This window comes from Lissotriton vulgaris, chromosome 5 (genome assembly GCF_964263255.1).
Source record: "Lissotriton vulgaris chromosome 5, aLisVul1.2, whole genome shotgun sequence".
In the NCBI taxonomy this organism is placed as follows: Eukaryota; Metazoa; Chordata; class Amphibia; order Caudata; family Salamandridae; genus Lissotriton; species Lissotriton vulgaris.
In genome coordinates, this window is record NC_141693.1 from 983772944 (window position 1) to 983794933 (window position 21990).

The 21990-nt window shown below is 50.3% G+C and overlaps 1 protein-coding gene across 2 annotated transcripts in view; it reads right to left on the reverse strand.

Moving 5' to 3' along the window:
- Window positions 1-21990, reverse strand: part of ALDH18A1 (aldehyde dehydrogenase 18 family member A1) — a 508980-nt gene that overhangs the window by 238461 nt on the left and 248529 nt on the right. The gene's annotated exons all lie outside the window — the stretch shown is intronic.

The window sequence follows — 21990 nt, forward strand, 5'->3', positions numbered from 1 at the left end:
CATACTCCATGTTTCTTGAAGGCACACATATCAAAACCCTTACCAGATCATTCCAATGAGGTAAAGATAGCGTATTACTAAGGGCGGCAATATTCCATGATATAATTTTTATCTGGAAGTTAATATGCATATCATGGGTTTGGACTGTGGTAGGTGCCTGCAGCATTTCTTGATCGTTTGGGTGAGCGAAAGACATTGGCGGCAGGGGTGTCTGTAGTTGCTGTCCCGGCATAGTCTCAAGCAGTAGTCAATCATTTGCATGCAGGAGTGCGGCAGGCAACCCCCTTTCATACCTATCACGAGTTTACAATCAATCCAACTCCCTTTGGTAGCGCATACTGAGACGCGCTAAACGCTGAGCTGTCCTGGGGGACGGGTGAGTGCGGCAGGCAACCGCCTTACCGGCTAAAGTTCACAATTGATTTGAACTCCATAGGCAGCCCATACGGAAGGGCTCTCCATTGGACTTCCTTTTTACCCACAAACTGGCCGAGTGAAGGGGCCGTTTGGAAACCTATTTGGGACCTGACTAAATTCCAGAAAAATTGAGGAAGCAGAGAATTAATACCTGCACGATTGGATCCAACTTATAACCTAGACCCTCCTTGTGAATAAGGTAGTAATCCCCTATCTCTGGGTGTGAGACTGAAAATACCCCTCTGTCACCTACAATAATTAGGGCTTCTGCTACTCTTCTGGCTGCCCACACTAATAGTCCTGATGAAGACTCGCAGGCTAAGATGTAATTTTCCTAAGGCCAAAAAGACGAGTCGAAACGTCGACGCCATAGAATCATTGTCCTGGACGATGTTATACATCTTGTGTGCAATGTAATGTTGGAAGCACTGTCTCCAAAAAATTGGTTTGAATTTATCACACACCAGGCCATCTGTAAATTGTACATTGTGTAAATTCATTGTATATATATCCAAAATTTGAAGCACTTTTCATCCTATGCCTTTTCTCTATATCTTTTTATTCTAGCACACCATATTCAGTTTCTTGCACATATTCCAGTTTGGGCAACCAAATCCTCTTTCTATATATTGAAGTAGCCATGAATGCAATGAATTAAAATTCTATGTCAGGACCGGAGGAGAGGATTATGCTTTTCTCTCTTCGCTGTTTATTCACATAACACCACACAGCAGCCAGAAAAGCATCAAAACTTGAAAAAAAATTGTATTCCAAACACAGGAATATCAGAAAACATCGTAATAACATTTTTAATAACTACAAGTCCCATGAGATCAACATTAGGCAGTCCTTTCTTAGTGTCCATAAATCCCAATATAAGGCGTCCAACCTGTGAACTCCTCCTCTTTCTTCGCTGCTTCGCAGCCAGTTAAGTACTATTCTCCCTCTCTTTCACAATTTTGTGTCTGCTGAGGTCTAGTGTTTTCTTGCAGAATTTGATATTCTATTTGCATAGATTCTTGCTATTGCTTTGGGGGGTCTGTGGTTTTTTTTTCCCTTCCAGAGCCCCTTCCATCGCGGGGACGCCTTCGCCCCTTACGCGATGTCCCCGTGTGTTCCGCGGTGTTGATTCCACCGCTAGAGGGCGCCGTAGCGTCTCGCCTGCCCCCGCGCGCGCGCGCGGCTTCCGTCTCGCTGATTGGAGCCGCGCTGGGGAGTCGACGTCGCCGGAACCCTGTTGCCGCCTAACCCTGACGCCCTCTTGGGTTGTACTGTCCTGTGCTTGAACGCCCCGTTGGGGTCTGTACTGGTGGTTGTGACCACGTTGACGCCCGCGGGCGATTTTCAGCACCTTTTTTCCTGCATCAGCTTCCGCTGGGGTGTTACCCGCTTAAGCGCGCTGGGAGGCGGTGCGACCCGGTCTCTGGAGAGAGGGTCGGCGCGCTGAGAAGGCTGGTGCTGCCTTCGTGACTGCCTGGTTCCGCCGGCCTACAAACCTTGCTAACCTCCGGTTGGCCCACACGTGGCTGTTTGTCTACGCCATCGAACCCTCAGATACCTGATTCTTCTTTACTGCGTGGTGGACGCCATGGCTGAGGGGTACTACGTCGAGGACGAGGAGTCACACCAATACCTCCAAGACGACGAATTCTATGCGGCTGTGGATCAGTCAATTTACCGTTGCGTGCAGGAAATCGTTGGGCCTATGGAGGACAGGCTATCGGCCCGCATTGTTGAGGAGTGTGCCAAGTTGGGGCCGGGCCTCGCGGGGATGCCCGCCAACGATCCTAGCCGGCCACCGGCGGCCAAGAAGCCACGGGGGGAAGCGGGTCCCAGTGGTGCGCAAGGCGTGGACAAGGACGCTTTCGAGCGCCTTCGAGACGCTTTCCTGGCTAAGGGGTCCGGGTCTGCCTCCGCGGCGCCCCCGCCTCAGACGCCGGCGGATGCTGTCCCGGCCTCTCCGGGGGGTGTTTCCCCCGTGGATACAGACGAAGACGACGACGACGAAGACTCCGTACGGTCGTGGCTACCGGCATCTAACTCGACGGAGTTGCCCAAGGACACTTCGGGCATGCTCGACCCGGATGAGATCATGCACCCTCGGTCGGCTGCTTGGGCGCCTGGGGACAAGGTGGCGCAATTTGTGGCGGGCCGCTTCCGCAAGCCCTTGGAGAAGGAGGCGCGCAGTTGTTTGAGGGGCGAATGCCCCCGCCCGACTTTGGATGGGAAGGTGGCTATGACGCCGGAACTAGATGGAAAGATGGCCACCTTCATGGCGAAGTTTGTGAAGGACCCCCGTAAAGGGATCGACCGTTCTTGGCGCTCCTGTCAGGACAAGCTATTGGACACCATTGGCCCCCTCACCAAGATCCTGGATATGGCCGAGGAAGCCAAGGTGTCGGGCAGCGCCATATGCCCGGAGGTTTTGTCCAACTGGGCGCAGCGGGCCGTTATATTCCTGGGGAATGCTAACTGCACCCTTTCGACCGAACGGCGTCGGTCGCTGGTGATCAAACTGGACCCCAAGTTAGGTGATTTGGCCTCTTCGGAAGCTGGCGCTGTTGCTCAAGGAGGTCTCTTTGGCGAGCCGTTCATAAAGGAGCTGGGAAAGTTTGTTTCCACCTTCACCTCCCTGGACAAGGCCCAGTCAATCATCAAGCGGGTCTTCCACCAGCGTTTTTCCCGAGGGGCTGGTCGTGGTAGGGGCCTCACGACCGGCCGTGGTGGTCAGCAACAGCCCGGTAAAGGGCATGGCTCCGGCAGAGGAGGCTACAACTCCTCTGCGAACTACAACAACTTTTACCCAACCAGAGGTCAGCGTTTCCGAGGACGCGGAAACTTCAGGAACGACTCCGGCGGCAACAATTCACACGGTGAGTGTAATCCCTGCGGATCAAGTTGTTATTGGGGGGAGGTTGGCATGTTTCCCCCAGGCATGGGCGGCTATTACGACGGACGCATGGGTCCTTCAGACCGTGCGGGGATTCTGCATAGAGTTTTACGACCAACCGTGTCAGTTACAGCCTCCTCGGCCCATAACTTTTTCTCAGCCAGACGTGCTGTTGATCGACGAAGAAGTCTCGGCGCTGCTGCGCAAAGGGGCTATTTGTCGAACAACGCGTCACCCCGGGGGTTTCCTGAGCAATATTTTTCTTGTGGAAAAGGTGGACGGGGGCAGACGGCCAGTCATCAACCTCAGGGAGTTCAATGACTGGGTAGTGTACAACCACTTCAAGATGGAGGGCATCCATCTGTTGAGAGACGTTTTGCTCCCGAACGATTGGATGGTCCGTCTGGACCTCAAAGATGCGTATTTGGGGGTTCGCATTTACCCCCCGCATCGCCGTTTCCTCCAGTTTTGCTGGAAAGGCATGGTGTTAGAGTTCAAGGCCCTTCCGTTCGGTCTTTCCTCGGCCCCTTGGTGCTTTACAAAAATTCTGCACCCGGCCATAGAAACCCTGCGGAGTCAGGGGATTCGGCTGATCGTCTACCTCGACGACATTTTGCTGCTGGGCCAGGACCCGAGCAAGTTGGCCGCTCATCTGTCCCAGACGATCTCCCTGTTGCAAGGTCTGGGTTTTATCGTCAACAGGGAGAAGTCGGTTTTCACGCCCGCCCAGCAAATGGTGTTCCTGGGCTTCGTGGTGGATTCGGTAAACTCGACTCTCAGTTTGCCGTCCAGGAAGATGGCCAAAATCAAACATGTGCTACGGCAAACTATTTCCAAATCGCACACCTCCGCTCGGCAGGTTGCCAGAGTAGTGGGCCTTCTCTCGTCGTCAATTCAGGCAATATTTCCAGGCCCTCTTCACTACCGGGCCCTTCAGCGTCTAAAAGCGCATCATTTGCGCAGGGGGCTCTCTTACGACCACTTGATTCCCCTGTCGGTGGAGGTCAAGGAGGAAATGTCCTGGTGGCTCGCCCACATGGAGGCGTGGAACGGCCGGGCGATTTTCGGGTCCGTTCCGGACTTGGTGATCGAGTCAGACGCCAGCAGGTCCGGCTGGGGCGCCCGCTGCGGGGATTTCTCCACAGGCGGCGCTTGGTCGGCCGACGAACAGCGACTTCACATCAACTGCTTGGAACTTCTAGCAGGTTCGTTCGCCGTCCGTTGCTGGACGAGGGACTCGGTGAAGTCATGTGTCCTTCTGCGGATGGACAATGTCTCGGCGGTTCGGTATGTGAACCATTTAGGGGGTCCGCGATCACGAGCCCTAGCGGATCTGGCGAAAGACTTTTGGGATTATTGTCTCGCCCATCAGGTCTCGGTAACGGCGGAATACCTGCCGGGACGGGCCAATCAAGTGGCAGATTGGCACTCGAGATACCTTCGAGACTCCAGCCTGTGGAAGCTGGATGTTCAAGTGTTCCACTGGCTGGCGGCATGCTGGGGTCCTTTTTCCATAGACCTGTTTGCATCCCGTCTGGACTTCCAGCTGCCGAGGTTCTTCAGCTGGAGACCGGATCCCTTGGCGGAGGCAACAGATGCGTTCCTCCAAGACTGGAGCCAGGAACGACCGTATGCCTTCCCGCCTTTCTCCATGATAGTGCGGGCCGCGGCCCAGATTCGCCGACAAATGGCGGACGTGGTGATGGCGACGCCCGTGTGGAGGTCGCAAGTGTGGTTTCCAGTTCTTCTGGAACTTTCCTGGGATTCTCCAATCCTACTCCCCCGGCTTCCTCGTCTTCTCCTCAATCCAGACGGGGTCCCTCACCATCTCCTCCAGGGTTCTCTCCGCCTCATGGCATGGAGGCTTTCAGGCGACGCTGGGCGCTCCCTGGCCTTTCGAACTCAGCTCAGCACTTTTTGTCCAAAGCCTGGGCAGGCAGCACTGCCAAGAGGTATAGATCAGCTTGGACCAGGTGGGTTCGTTGGTGTCTTCGACGGGATTTGGATCGCATGATCGCAGGCCTCGTTCCCATCCTGAATTTTCTGGCGGAACTCTCTACTTCCGGCTTAGCGTACCGGACTATTAACACGATACGTTCTGCCATATCAGCAGCTCATGTGCAGTTGGATGGAGTGTTCCCCTTGTGTGTCGGCTCATCAGAGGAGTGCGACTGGCTTTACCGCCGGAGCCACGATATTCCGTCTTGTGGGATGTTAACGTGGTGTTGAACGTTTTCTTTCCTGGCAGCCTAACAAGTATCTCTCCTTAAAGGAACTTTCAGCTAAACTGGCGATGCTCCTCTGTTTAGTGTCTTGTCGCAGAGTGTCTGATGTGCGTGCCCTAGATGTCACGGCGAGAGCGTTCTCCCCGGATGGGGTGACCTTTACCGTGGGCCGCCGCACGAAATCGGCTACGAGGTCTATTTCTTATCCGGCATTTGCAGATGCCCCTGAGTTGTGTGTGGTACAGTGTTTGAAAACCTATGAGGAGGTCACGACGGAACTTCGCCCTCCGGGCGAACGGCAATTACTCATTGCGCTGCGCAAACCTCACAAGGCTGTCTCTTCCCCCACTATAGCCCGGTGGGTGCGTTGGGTAATGCAGGAAGCTGGTATTGATACGAGGCAGTTCGGAGCTCACTCAGCAAGAGGGGCCATGGCATCCAAAGCGTTTGCCCTTGGGGCACGTTTAGAAGACCTCATGCGCGCTGGTCTTCGGATTCCACCTTCAAAAGGTTCTATTTTAAGCCGGTGGTGGATATTGCTAGTTTGGTGGAGGACCAGCTTTGAACAAGCATAATCCGAAGCCTCCGGTCCTGACATAGAATCGAAATTTGCCTAGCGTAGTAACGGTAAGTTTCAATTCTATTAAGGACACGGAGGCGAGGATTATCCCACCCATACCTCCTGCGGAGATCCCGCCCGTACTGGTGTAAGTAATCTCTTTCCGAATTTCAATGTGGATTATCGTTCTGGATTGCATGTCATTGACTTGTGGCATTGTCTTGTTCTCTTGCCTTCGAACCCAGCGGGTATGGCTTTGCTCACGTTCTTTTTTCCGCCAGGGAATGATGGTGCGAAACGAGATGCTTGAGACTTTGGCCTGACTCGCGACGAAGAAAGAGGAGGAGTTCACAGGATGGACGCCTTATATTGGGATTTATGGACACTAAGAAAGGACTGCCTAATGTTGATCTCATGGGACTTGTAGTTATTAAAAATGTTATTACGATGTTTTCTGATATTCCTGTGTTTGGAATACAATTTTTTTTCAAGTTTTGATGCTTTTCTGGCTGCTGTGTGGTGTTATGTGAATAAACAGCGAAGAGAGAAAAGCATAATCCTCGCCTCAGTGTCCTTAATAGAATTGAAACTTACCGTTACTACGCTAGGCAAATTTCGATTGCCCTGGTTTCATAACTATTGCTGTTGCTTTTTTGATTTGATTTTATACAAATTATCATTGAATGTACTTGGGCTGATTTACTGTACATGCCCCATCACTAAGAAAAGGTGTTTATTGTTTAAGTAGAAATTATTGTCTGAGACCATTGTCTTTGAATAGCATTTATTACCCAGGTCTCTTTGACATTTTGGGTCACCCCATTGTCTTAATGGTTAAAGACATTGGCGGCAGGGGTGTCTGTAGTTGCTGTCCCGGCAGAGTCTCAAGCAGTAGTCAATCATTTGCATGCAGGGATGAGGATGCACTTGACAGATCTACCGGGTATCGGTCGTTGGCTCTTCCTGCGGGGAAGGTCAGTGGGAGCCTCCTAAGCAGAATCAGTGATGGATCAGGTGGCAGGTACGAAACTCAAGGGAGACAAGATTCTCAGCCAAAAAGGCGTTAATTGGAGTCAGCTCGATATAATCTTGCAAATGTGTACGTGCTGTGTGCCTCCTTGCCCTGATAATGTCCTCCCTAATAAGTGAACGACACCCCCTAACATGTCTGATCCAGTGTATTGACTTATTTATAAGTGATTCCTCGCTTTCATAACCTGCTGCAATGCCTCGTTTTGGAACATTCATCATGTAAACTTTATTCCTTTCTATGTGTGGTGTTTGCTGGTGATAATTCCCAGCCGGGTTTTCGGGGACTGTTACATGTATTGGTTCAGATGTATTGTTGGTTACCATGCGGGGGGCTGGAGATTACTGCGGCACTGTATTCTGAGGACGCAAAGTTATGCACCCACTCTGCCCAATGTGTTGGGGGGGAGGTGCTGTGACCAGTATTGTGACTAAGAGGGCAAGTGGACGTTCACTTGTTTGAGTACCGTGAACCTGTGCATAAGAAGGAGGTTGCTGCGAGCGTATGCGCTCGTCTATCAGAGAGCATAACTGCTGATTATGAACTGTCTGACTGGGAGTCATAAATGTAACTGCAGCAGACAGTTAATCAATCTTTGCTCTCAGAGCCCCTATTTCCTGTCTAAGCAAAGCTACTAGCTGGTACAGTCCCTGGGATGAGCCATCCACCTCCTTCTTACCTGCACCAGCAGAGCCAACCAGGGTTGCAGCGTCACCAACTTCCAAAGTGTTGATAACATCTGCTAAGACTGCGAACCTGTTCGTGCAATACACCAGAGTATCCGGTGGGCTGAGTATGGGTGGAGATTTTGTGTGAGGGGGTGGTATATGAATGGGCTGGGGTACTGTTAACTCGGGTACTGTTTACTGTACCTGCTTAGGTGCATGCAGAGTTTCATTACTATGCTTGGATGCTTTGCCCCTATCATGTTTGGAAAACATCGAAGGAATGGTGGACTTAGCTCGTAAGGCAGGGCTGGGAGGTGAAGATTGTGCATCACTAGTAGGTGTGGAGATCTCAGTGGCTAGCATATCTTCACACTCAAGTACAAGGGAATCAATCCTGTCCATTACGCAATTGTTTTTAGCCAGTTTATTTGATTTTTTCGCTTTCTTCCCACATCCGACCCCCGACTGCAAGCCACCAGTTACAAGCAACCCCTTCATAGCCTTCCTTTTGCCCAGGATACAAACTAATGTGGATCACTATAGCTCACAAAGAAGCGAGGAAAGGTTCAACAGTATTCCAGCTAGAGGGACCACCAGGGGGAAAAAGTAATGGTAAATTTGAATAAGTGACCCCTGCTTAGGTATCACTTAAAGAATGCCACAGAGGAATATAATAGTGGAACACAGTACCTTTGAGTTCTTAGCAGTAATGAGGCAGTCCACAGGTGAATGAAAGGGGGATAGCCGAGCCCGGCCTGTTCCGGTCTGGGACGGGCAAGGACTGCGCTGCGGGAGCCTGCCGGAGCTGTTAAAGGTGGCGCCTCTTGTCGCGGCTGGTGGCGCCTCTTGTCGCGGCTGGTGCCGCGATGGACTGCTTGCGGGGCACGGAGTCCTAGCACCCACTCGCCCTGGCACTGCAATTGAAATATCGGGCGTCCCGCGATGCGGGAGCCCGCCGGAGCACTTCAAGGTGGTGCCTCCTGGCGCGGCTGGGGACGCGGTGGACTGCTTGCGGGGCACTGAGTCCTAGCCCCCACTCGGCCATGGCGCTGGAATTGGAATATCGGGCGTCTCAACAGGCTAGCCCAGATTTTTCCCTCAGTGCTGAGAGCATGAAAGTTAATTATACTGGAGTTATACCGCTGCCAGCACCTAATTTCAGTTTCAACTTCACGGATTTGAGCCAATCCTGGCATCAACTGTCATAATTACTTTGCCCTTTTCCGTAGTTTAGCCCAGCACTTCAATCTTTAGAGCATCAGGCACCACACTGCCACCTCTTCTCCCCTCGCAGCTCTCATTAGCTTCAATTACCAACTTCCCAAGGGATCATCTGTGACTTCCCTTTGCTACTTGCACTGTCCATCCGTTAGAAACAGCCTCGCCTGTCACCACAGTGCTTCAGAACTGCCCCCGCATTCACCGCCCTCTTACCGCTGGAGCTCAATGCAGCCTTAGATTTATCGCAGATCAGCCTTACGCGATCATTTCTTCAACCTTTCCTCGATCAACATTCGGAGCATTCACAGCGGCATTCACAGCGGCTGTCGGCGGCAGTCAGCGTTCGTGGCAGTCAGCGTTTACCGTGTTCTCCATTGCGGTCTACACTGCGGGGGGGAGGAGCCAACTCTGCAGGTAGGCTGACTATCGCGACCCACGTTGCACTTTTGTATGGCTGCAATAACCAGCTAGCAGCATCCAAATTCTAAAGAGTAATAGGCTGTGGGTCCTGAGAACCATAAGGAAAGAAGCCGGCATTAAATGTAGTGTTCGTAGTTCCATTTGACTAAAATTAACTCTGAGCTGTTTTGAGAGACGTTAGCACACATGTTCAGACTTTAATTAGTCTCACGCTCAAACATATAAACACTCCCCAACTGCACTGTGCTGTATAGCTACATGTGAGCTTCTTTGCAAGCCCCCGTGGTTCTCTGAATTAGCCACCATTTAAGATGGAGATCTTCAAAGGAGGCTGTTCTAATAGGGCCCAGAAAGCTTCATTCGACATTGAAAGAAGGTTGTTCCAGAAGTGACAGAGAACTTTACGATTCATTTCTTCCACACTCATAATGGGAACAGTCGTTTTAATGAGAATAGTCTCTGGGATTAAAAGTCCACTGCAAAAACCAATTCAATGATCTAGTCCTTCCAGCAAATTATTAATTACAGCTTTACCCTAAAACCGATCAAACCAATAATTTTGCTGGCCTTTTTTTTGTGAAAGGGCTTTTTAGGTCTCGCCTAGGTAGCACATATGCTGTCTCTTTGAGACATACTGTATCTACACTATGGGCTTTCATCACGCCCATCCATTTTCATTGGTTCCTTTATGTGTTGTGCGAAATTCCTTTTTTTATTGGTGAAACACTGCTATTTGTCTTGCCTTTGGATGTGTTTTTCACTTTAATGGCAACAGCCCCAGTCATATGTCCTCCTGTGCTTTTGTTGGTTTATGTCTTTTATGGCATACTCTTTATTATTTTAGGCTTGTTTAGAGTAGCCGTGTGTTCGGAAAGTCGGCTTTAACAACAATTGCATAGTGCTTATAAATGCATTGCAATTTTAATTCTGATCGGCATTTTTTTTTTTTTTTTTTTTTAATCGTATAGGCATTTGCCATAGGCACAAAGACATTTGTTACATTCAATTGTATTTTTTGTTTTGTTTAAGCCTCATGCAATTAGGTGATTTACTCACAATTGCAGGATATTGAGCCAATGCAGAGATTCAAACTTGGCCGGCCGTGCAATTTTACAGCGTTGGTTTCCAATCAGATTTTTTTTCTGTTTACGGCATTGTATTATTCTTTATTGATTTAGCACATATAAACATTTGTTATTGTTTAAGCTGCATGCGATTAGGTGATTTACTCACAACTGCAAGATGTTGTGCCGATGCCACGACTTGAACCTAGTCGGTGTGCAATTTTACAGCGTTTGGTACTTTGAACAGACTTAAGCCACCCGGTCTGAACTGGAAAAAATTGCTGACTGCTTCCACCATAGTTGTTTCCTCGTTGTTGTTGCATGCAGTTGAAGACAATGTCGAAAGCATTAGTAAGGAAAGTAAGTCAAGTATGTAACTCTGGAGACAGCCACACTGCTGCATAGTGCCCTCGTGTGAAATAATGCTCGTCTTACACTCAGCTATCTGGCAGGACAGTCATCTTTGACATGACACACTGAATGGGAGTTTGTTTTCCGATATCCAGGGTTCAGCCATAGACAGCGCAGAGTAAATACTGGTATAGGGAGTTCAAAGGAGCACAGAACACAAATTAACTCTTGTGGTGAGCAGTGTTCACACATGAATTAAGCTGTTTGCCATTTTAGTGTTTTGTGGGTGAAGATGGACTGAAAACGCATGGGGTTAAAAGTTTAAAATGTAACACAATGTTTCCGACTGGTTAAAGATTTAATTTGATTTAAAAATAAATTGATTATCTTTCACCTTTGTGTGGTTGCTGCATTTAAGTGTATATGTGGTTCAATTGTACTAAATCAAGGTGCTTTATTTAATATCTGCCATGGTGTATTTGATTACTGTACTCACTAAATTATATTTTGGAGGGTTTTGATTTGAATCTGTAGCTTCTCACAATTTGCCTCCCCCATCATTTTTTCCAGTTATTATTCAGAGTACAGAAAACAATTCATTTAATCTCTAAGCATATTTCTTAGGGCTCCATAATGTTTCCCTTACTGTGTCATTACAAAGGAATTCCATTCTGAAATATACTGGTCTCCCTATCCAAGGTGCAGAGGAGCTCCCAAATGTACACATTCCCCTGTAAAAGTCTGCATTGGAACCTTTGATGCCGTACTCATATCCCTGTGAATCAGGTGTGCATTTCATTTATGCCACACTTTGCCGAAAACCTACAAGTGTAAAATGAAAATGGTAATGTACCATCATCTTAGTGCTGCGTGCAATTAAACTTTATCAAGAACCTTTTCTGAGACTGTCTTAACCTACTTATGGCACACTACAGACATCTGTCAATTTGAGTCTTGTATTAGCACCTGTTAATGTCAGGATACACTAGGAACTCATTTTTCATTACTGTTAATAATGTTTATCTGTATTTACCAGTATCTGGGCTTCTTGGTGCTCATATTTTTCTGCAGAAGACTCTCGCTCAGCGGCTCGCATGATATATTAATCATGGCGACATTGATGGATTATAAAGGATTGCACTCATGAAAGCAGCTTTTAAAGTGCGGTAAAAGCGCAACTGTCAAATATTCTACTTTTCTACCTGGAGAGTCGCAGTGAACGCCATTTTTATGTGATTTGCTTAAGTTTTGGAACCTTAGACTTTGCCAGTTGTCAGCACAATAGATGCATAGAAGTCTGGGCTGCGGACTGAATTACATCCTGCTTGATGTATTTGAAACTTGTTACCAACTCTGAAACCGCTTAGTTATGTATGTTAGCGCGGATAAATAAGTCAACTTCTCTGCTGCTTCACAACTGTATGTTTAATTTGGTTACAGAAGTATTTTAGCACTTATATGTGACTGTATTTGTATGTGAGTTACTGGCCTTTTTAAAGTACTTGGTATTAACTAAATCAGTCACGCGACCTTTGGTTGGGCTTCGTTCTGGCTGCGAGTTTTGGTGCAGTATCATGAATGATGATGTTGGTAAACTTGAAGAAAAACTTAATAGAATCTCCCACAATTGTCAGACTACTTTTAAAGAATGCAGTGCTATGATGTATCTATTAGTGTCACAGCTTCTTTGTTAAAGGAATACACTTTTTTGAATTTTGAAGAGACTTTAACACAGTTTCATTACATAGTTCAGAAGCCCCTCCTCGTCTCTATAAGTCACTAAACAAGCATTTGCAATGCAATAGGTCTCGCATCAGGAAAGTTTGAGCTATTGGTATTGTAAATGACTCATATTTTATTTATGTGTTGGTTTTGAAAATAGCGAAATTAATAGCTTTGTCATTCACAATGCCAATAGTTTTAACTTTCGCAAATGGGACACCTATAGCATTTGTAATGCAATATGTGTTGTATTTACGTGACTTAAATGCATTGATATTACAAATAACAAGGTCTTCATTTTTTTAATAATTAATACTTAAATAAAAGTTAGTGATTTATAATGGCAATAGGTTAAACTTTTGTAAATAACTTTTGTGAAGATTATGTTCAGTGTATTTTATTGTGATGAAAATCCAAGAACAGAAGTGAAATATTAACATCTTTTTGAGACATTTGTAATAAAGCTTGAAACATTGAGAGAACATATTTGAACTAGTTGTTGTTGAATGGTTGCACAGATTGATGTTGTGGTGGCGACGAGTGATGCTGTGGCATTCAGTGATGCTGTGGAAGCGCATAGTGATGTTGTGGTGCCCCTGAGTGATTCTGTGGTGGTGCTGAGTGATTCTGTGGTGGTGCTGAGTGATGCGATAGATAGAGGGAGGGCGATAGATAGAGGGAGGGCGATAGATAGAGGGAGGGCGATAGATAGAGGGAGGGCGATGGATTGAGGGAGGGAGGGCGATGGATAGATAGAGGGAGGGCGATGGATAGATAGAGGGAGGGCGATGGATAGATAGAGGGAGGGCGATGGATAGATAGAGGGAGGGCGATGGATAGATAGAGGGAGGGCGATGGATAGATAGAGGGAGGGCGATGGATAGATAGAGGGAGGGCGATGGATAGATAGAGGGAGGGCGATGGATAGATAGAGGGAGGGCGATGGATAGATAGAGGGAGGGCGATGGATAGATAGAGGGAGGGCGATGGATAGATAGAGGGAGGGCGATGGATAGATAGAGGGAGGGCGATGATAGATAGAGGGAGGGCGATGGATAGATAGAAGGAGGGCGATGGATAGATAGAGGGAGGGCGATGGATAGATAGAGGGAGGGCGATGGATAGATAGAGGGAGGGCGATGATAGATAGAAGGAGGGCGATGGATAGATAGAGGGAGGGCGATGGATAGATAGAGGGAGGGCGATGGATAGAGGGAGGGCGATGGATAGAGGGAGGGCGATGGATAGAGGGAGGGCGATGGATAGAGGGAGGGCGATGGATAGAGGGAGGGCGATGGATAGAGGGAGGGCGATGGATAGAGGGAGGGCGATGGATAGAGGGAGGGCGATGGATAGAGGGAGGGCGATGGATAGAGGGAGGGCGATGGATAGAGGGAGGGCGATGGATAGAGGGAGGGCGATGGATAGAGGGAGGGCGATGGATAGAGGGAGGGCGATGGATAGAGGGAGGGCGATGGATAGAGGGAGGGCGATGGATAGAGGGAGGGCGATGGATAGAGGGAGGGCGATGGATAGAGGGAGGGCGATGGATAGAGGGAGGGCGATGGATAGAGGGAGGGCGATAGAGGGAGGGAGATAGAGGGAGGGCGATGGATAGATAGAGGGAGGGCGATGGATAGATAGAGGGAGGGCGATGGATAGATAGAGGGAGGGCGATGGATAGATAGAGGGAGGGCGATGGATAGATAGAGGGAGGGCGATGGATAGAGGGAGGGAGGGCGATGGATAGAGGGAGGGAGATAGAGGGAGGGCGATGGATAGAGGGAGGGAGATAGAGGGAGGGCGATGGATAGATAGAGGGAGGGCGATGGATAGATAGAGGGAGGGCGATGGATAGAGGGAGGGAGATAGAGGGAGGGCGATGGATAGAGGGAGGGAGATAGAGGGAGGGCGATGGATAGATAGAGGGAGGGCGATGGATAGAGGGAGGGAGATGGAGGGAGGGCGATGGATAGATAGAGGGAGGGCGATGGATAGATAGAGGGAGGGCGATAGATAGAGGGAGGGAGGGAGATAGAGGGAGGGCGATGGATAGATAGAGGGAGGGCGATGGATAGATAGAGGGAGGGCGATGGATAGATAGAGGGAGGGCGATGGATAGATAGAGGGAGGGCGATGGATAGATAGAGGGAGGGCGATGGATAGATAGAGGGAGGGCGATGGATAGATAGAGGGAGGGCGATGGATAGATAGAGGGAGGGAGGGCGATGGATAGATAGAGGGAGGGCGATGGATAGAGGGAGGGCGATGGATAGAGGGAGGGAGATAGAGGGAGGGCAATGGATAGAGGGAGGGAGATAGAGGGAGGGCGATGGATAGATAGAGGGAGGGCGATGGATAGATAGAGGGAGGGCGATGGATAGATAGAGGGAGGGCGATGGATAGATAGAGGGAGGGCGATGGATAGATAGAGGGAGGGCGATGGATAGATAGAGGGAGGGCGATGGATAGATAGAGGGAGGGCGATGGATAGATAGAGGGAGGGCGATGGATAGATGGAGGGAGGGCGATAGATAGAGGGAGGGCGATGGATAGAGGGAGGGCGATGGATAGATAGAGGGAGGGCGATGGATAGATAGAGGGAGGGCGATGGATAGATAGAGGGAGGGCGATGGATAGATAGAGGGAGGGCGATGGATAGATAGAGGGAGGGCGATGGATAGATAGAAGGAGGGTGATGGATAGATAGAGGGCGTAGGGTACTGCCCCTAGAGTACCCTATTCCTGCTACAAACAGCACACAGCATTGAGGACACATGAGCTGTCCTGCAAAAAGTGTACATTTGTGGTCCCTGAGGATCAGTTTTTGCCCCTTTGCTCTAAGACAGCAAAAGTGAGAAAGAATGAGAAATAAATAGAGATAGAGAATGCGAGAGAAAAATTAGAAGAGGAGAGAAAGAGACAGAGAGGGAAGGATGACAGAGTGCAGAAAAACATGTAAGAGAGAAAGAAAGAAAAATAAGGCAGAGAAAGATAGGATATGAAAATAGAAGAAATAAATGAGGATAAATAGATATAGAAAGGAGCAAAAGAAAGGCAGTGAAGGAAAAAGATACATTAGAAGAAAATTCAAGGAAGAAAAAACGAAACTGTGAAATGAATGAATGAAATAAGAAGAAAAAAGAATGACAGAAAACGGCATAAAGAGACAAATAAGGAAATCAGAATTGAGAGAGGAAAGAAGGCAAGAGAAAAAAGACAACAAGAAAAGGATGTGGTGTAAGGCAAGAAGAAAATGAGAGGTGCAAAGAGAGAAGAAGTTTAAATAAAATGGGAAAGAAAAAAAGGATATATTTTGTGAGTTATTAATGTCTTGAGTAGATGTTGTTTCTTGCAGTTATTGTAATGATTTAAATAAATCTGTTATATGTATGTGTTAAACAACATCCTATATAGAAGACACGGCCATGATCTAAATATCAAAAGATGATGCAGATATTGAAAATACCACTAGTTACATTAATCACCGATACAAGAATATTGATCATTAAAAAAGCGTGATAGGTTATTGTTGTTGGATAGCTAGGAATGTAATTAAAATAGGAATGAATCCGGCCTGGGGGGGCGGAGCTAACCGGCGTCGATGGCGGACGCGTGAGCCTTCGGCTCCTCGCATAGCCCCAGAATAATCCTGCAAAACTATCCTTAATTGTGCTGAACAAGCCAAAGCGGGCTCTTGCCCGTCTGCTGGCACCCCCAGCTGCCGTTGAGACTTTTGGGCCGATTACGGGTGCGCCCTCCCGACTATTTGGGGGGGTCGTTCCCGGCGGCGCGCCAGTGGAGAACTAGGCCGGCAGCAGCGCGCTATCCTGGAGAAGAGGTCGGGCGACGTCATCGGACGTGCGGCCTCGGCACTGGCGGTGGTCGGGCTGAACGCAAGAGGTCTCACAGTTGGGTTTTGTCACTGATCGAGTCGCCCTCTGCTAACTAGTCGGCGACGACCATCTGAGGGAAGAGCCTGGGGACTCGGCGGAGCAGTGAAGCAGCGGAGCGAACAACACCAGAGAACTGCGTCACGAGGTGGGGTGGCTATTAGCTCGTTGCCAAGACCTGTCTGATTCCCCGCAGCGACGACCTCTCCTATCCCTTAAGGGACGAAGTTGCCCGGGGCTGGCATAGTGGATCTGCTACCTCCTGGGCTAGGAGGCTTCAAGACTTGTGGAAGTGAACGGAAGGGCTCTGCCCGCCATCGCAGACGCCATCTTGGGCGCATCGGTCACTCGAAAATTGGTGGCAGCACCTCGGTTACCAGCGAGGATCCCGACACTGCATGGTCGGCCTGTTCCCTTGATTAGCATTATCACACGTCGGTGACTGAGATGGGGAAGAACGACACAACACAGGGGAAGATCTCCTTTGAACGACGTCGGCCGAAAGGGTCGGAGATGGCGGCGCCGGACACATCGCCGAAGGGAGCTGCGGCACCGGCCCCGGCGACCACGGAGCTTCGGGACATGCTGGCTGCAATGGAGAAGGGCATCCAGGATAGCATTGCCTCGGTGGGCTCCAAGATAGACGCTCTATCCTACCGCATGGATCGAATGGCGGAGCGCGTGGACAAGCATGCGGAACGCCTAGACATGGCGGAGCGCCGCCTCACTGAAGCTGAGGAAGCCCAAACGGAGTGGGACAAAGAAAGAAAGCAGTTTGATAGACTCCTGACTGTGATCAGAGACAAGACGGAGGACTTGGAGGCGCGATCACGCAGATTCAACCTCCGTATCACGGGAGTGGCGGAAACCACACAAACGGGGAAGATGGAGTTATACGTGGAGAAACTGCTGAAACTGCTACTGGGCGAGGAGGTTTTTTCCCCCATGTTCATTGTGGAACGCGCGCATCGCACGTTGGGCCCAAAACCTCAGCCCGGCGCACCTCCCCGCCCCATTATTGCGAAACTGCTTAACTACCGCGACAGGGACACTGCTTTGCGAGTGGCGAGGGAGAAAGGCAAACTGCAGCATGAGGGTATGGATATCTCCCTCTATCCGGACTTTACAGCCAGGGTGCAGGAAGAAAGGCGACAGTTTGCACCGTATAAGAAACAACTCGGAACACTGGGCCTGGACTATGCGATGATGTATCCCGCCAAGCTCCGGATCAATACCGGTGGGAGGTCGTATTATTTCACGGACCCTAAGGAACTCCATAAGTCCCTGAAGACTTGGACAAGGGAGCGGAAGGAGGCCCGGCGTGGCCAAGACGACGAAGCCGGCTCGACATCGAACCTGGAAGAACAGGACTAGGAGCTGCGATTGTGTGACTTGACACTCTTCACCGAAGGTAGTCCACGGACCCTGGCAACACGGGGACTCAGAGATTGCAGAGGCGCAGGGAGCCTATGTTCGCCTCACTGGGGATTATTGATTGAGAGTGGAGACACTGATAGGGCACTAGCCTTGTGCACTGCTGGTAAGGTATTGGTCGTAACGGGGGAAAGTCCCTGGACAATAAGGCAGGCTTGGGGGAGCCGGTTTGGGTGGGTGAGGGCTATGACTCTTGCTATTTGAAGGGCACTGAAATACAAGAGGGGCTGCAAGGGGGCGCGGTTCGGACACTTTTTCGGAACAGTTCGTTGTTTGCTATATTGGCGCGCTCTGCCCTGGTGCCTTTGGTTGTCTTACTTTCTGAGGGGTTAGTTTTGGACTATTGAACACTACACTTGTTGAGAGTACATGGGGGGGGTTCTTGGGGCCTGTCTGACCAGGTTGGGGGAGGTTGGCTGTGGGTGGGATGATGCACTAGGGGTTGGTACTAGGGTTTGGACTGATGGGGAGTGTTGTTGCTTGGGGTTGTTTGTGGGTCTTGTTTATGCGGAGTGTGGACTGCAGTGTAATGCTGTACCTGTTTGGAAGCGCCGGCTGGCGGCTTTGAGATTATGTGAACTACTGTGTCCTGATTTGCTTATCCTCGATGTTTATACACGAGTGAACCCCGGTAATGGCTAATGTAGCGAGGAACTTGCATGCACGTGCCCTGAATAAGCTGAACCTGCTGACCTGGAATGTGCGGGGCCTGAACGACTTCCGTAAAGTAAGGAAGGTCATTAGCTATCTCAATAGGCATCATGTAGACATTGCCCTGCTACAGGAAACGCACTTGCCGCTCTCCAGCAGAATACTACAATTCAGGGGCCTGGCTGGGAACATAGTGGCCGCGGGATTCACGACACATGCCCGTGGGGTACTAATTTGGGTCAATCCCTCGTCACAGCTGCGGCTCATTCCTGTACACTCTGACCTGGAAGGCAGGTATGTCCTGGCAAGATGTGTAGGTAAGGGTCTGGACCTGTTGGTAGTGAATGTCTATGGCCCTAATTATGACCACCCTGAATTCTACGCGACTCTGTCCGCTCTTGCCAGAACATATGCACAACCATGGATGTTGTGGGGCGGGGACTTTAACTTTGTGTTCGACCCAGCTGTGGACCGTTCTGCGGGCAATGTTCGGCGCCCTGTGGCCTCGGCCTCACATATGGCGGCTGAAATGATCAAATCTGACCTGGTGGATGTTTGGAGGGAGAAGCATCCTACGAAGGGTGGTTTCACACATTACTCGGCGTTCCACGACGTCCATACCAGGATAGACTACTGGTTGGCGACCCCCCTGGTACTGGGTAACATTAGCACATGCGAGGTCCTTCCACGCACACTCTCGGACCACTCCCCTATTCTTTTACACCTTGTGACGGCCAGGAGGGGGATCCCGGCCTTCACATGGAGGTTCCCGCCTTTTGCGCTGCTAGATGAGGCATTCAGGGGGGAGCTAGCTGAAGATATAGAAAGATACTTTGCGACAAACATAGGCACAGTAGACGATTTCTTTACGGTCTGGGAGGCCTTTAAGGCCTACATCAGGGGGGTGGCGATGTCAAAGCACTCGAGTGTGTTACGCGCCATTCGGCGGGATCTCACTACTCTGGAGAATAGGTTAGCGGAGCTTGAGGCTAGGCGACTGCAGTCAAGCGGCGACACGGAGGGGCCGGCGATCACCCAACTTTTGTCCGAGTTTCAGGCACTGGCGGACAGGGAGGTCCTCTATATGGGCAAATATGCCACAGCTAGACAATACGGGGAGGGGGAAAGGCCTGGCGCGCTGCTGGCGCGCATGGTCCGTAGCTCTAGGCGCCCACTAGTTGTTGAGGAGCTGAGGACTCCAGAGGGAGACACAGTAACGGATGAGGAGCAGATACGAGAGACCTTCAGGAGGTACTACGCAGGATTATATCAGTCACAGACGCAGGGAGTGGAGAGCGAGATGGAAGACTACTTAGATCATATAGCTATGCCGTTCCTCAAGAACTCGGATAGAGAATTCTTGATGGCCCCCTTCCACCAGGACGAAATCCTAGAGGCGCTAGCGAGTATGAGGTCGGGTAGTGCGCCGGGCTCGGATGGCCTCACGGTTAGTTTCTATAAAACCTTTAAGGACTTACTGCTGCCACACTTGACAGCCATTTGACGCCATCTGCGAGAATGGCGAAATGCCGACTACTATGCGTGAAGCACTGCTAATTACTATACCTAAACCGGGAAAACCGCCCGATCTTTGCGGCTCGTACAGACCACTCAGCCTGCTCAATGTCGATGCCAAGATTTATGCTAAGGTCATCGCCACTCGACTGGCCTTACTGGTACCTGAACTGGTCGCGCCGGAGCAATCCGGATTTGTCCCGTGCAGGAATCTAACTTACAACATTCGCACGGTGCTAGGCACAATGCAGCATGTCAAGCAGGAGAACAGCGCTCTGGCAATCTTCCTTGACATGGAAAAGGCGTTCGACTCGGTTGAGTGGCCCTTCATGGTACGTGTGCTGCGGAAACTGGGTCTAGGGGAGCCGTTCCTACAGCAGATAGGGGCGCTGTACCATCGTCCCACTGCTAGGCTACGTCTGGGCGATAGGGTGACGGAGCCGATACACATTGGGAGAGGAACGCGACAGGGCTGCCCCCTGTCGCCGTTGCTTTACGCACTGGTGGCAGAGCCCCTGGCGTGTGCCATACGAGAATACCACAGCCTGGAGGGTATTAGTTTCCCCACATATAAAATAGGGATATCGACCTATGCAGATGATACGTTACTGTACATTAGAGACCCGGAAGCCAACTTGGCTGCGGTGCCACGCGAGGTGGTCCGTTTCGGCTCACTGTCGGGCCTGAAGGTGAATTGGGATAAGTCGATCGCGTTCCCGCTCACCCCACTGACGCGACCGTTCGCTATGGAGTACCCATTGCAGTGGTCCACCGACTCGGTTCGCTACCTGGGCATTCGCCTTCATACGGACCCTGAGATCCTTATCCGGGACAATTACGGGGTGGCTTATAGCAAATTGGTTGATGACGTGGATAAGTGGATCAGGCTTCCGCTCTCCCTTTCGGGCAGAATCGCTTTAATGAAAATGGTGATACTTCCCCGTTTCCTGTTTCTCTTCCTGAATTTGCCTGTGGTATTGTCGAAGGTCTTCTTTAGGCAACTTACCAAAGTAATGGTGCGGCTGGCCTGGGGTGGCAAGCAGCCCAGAGTCCGGTGGACAACCCTAATTCTCCCCTGCGAGATGGGGGGACTGGGGGCGCCAGACCTAGAACGCTATTATAGGGTCGCACAAGCCTCGCATCTACACTCGTGGGTACATGGTGATGCTCGGACCCCGCACCTCATATTGGAGCGGCTGTTTGCGGACCCGCTTCCTCTGCCCGCCACTGTTTGTCAGCCCACTGACCGCACGGTTGGCCAGATGGACTCGCTGAAAGCAACCAACCATGCCTGGAACTGCTTGGTGAGTGCTCGTGGCTGTACATTACTGTACTCCCCACTGCTACCTGTGGATTGGGCCACTTGGCTGGATCCTCTGGGGGAAAAAGGGGTGGTCAAAGCCTTACGGTCTCTTGGCGTAGTCAGAATGGCAGACCTGTTCACGGATGGTAAACTTAAAACCTGGGACCAGTTGTCGGCGGCCGAGGCAGGCCACACCCTGCTACAGAAATTCCAATATCACAGGCTCCGCTCGGCGTTCCGTGAAATACTAGGCTCAGACCTGGAGGAACCGGAAGAGATCCCGGAACTGACCTATGTACTTAAATCCAACTAGTCGGCGAAGCTCATTTCGCAGCTTAACAAGCTGGGTGCGACGCAGCAGCGCGTGCAGCCGTCTAAGGCCAGGGAGGCCTGGCAAGCTGATTTTCAATCCCCCATAGATGACGGGATGTGGCGATACTGCTGCTCCAGCACGCGTAAGATTTCCTTGAACGGCAGGCACCACTTGGTGCATTTCAAATATTTGCAGCGGGTGTACTACACTCCTGAACGTCTGCACCGCTATGGCCTCCGTCCCACAGCTGAATGCGAGCGCTGCCGGACAGGGGTGGCAGGTTTTTTCCACTTGGCATGGTTATGTCCTGGGGT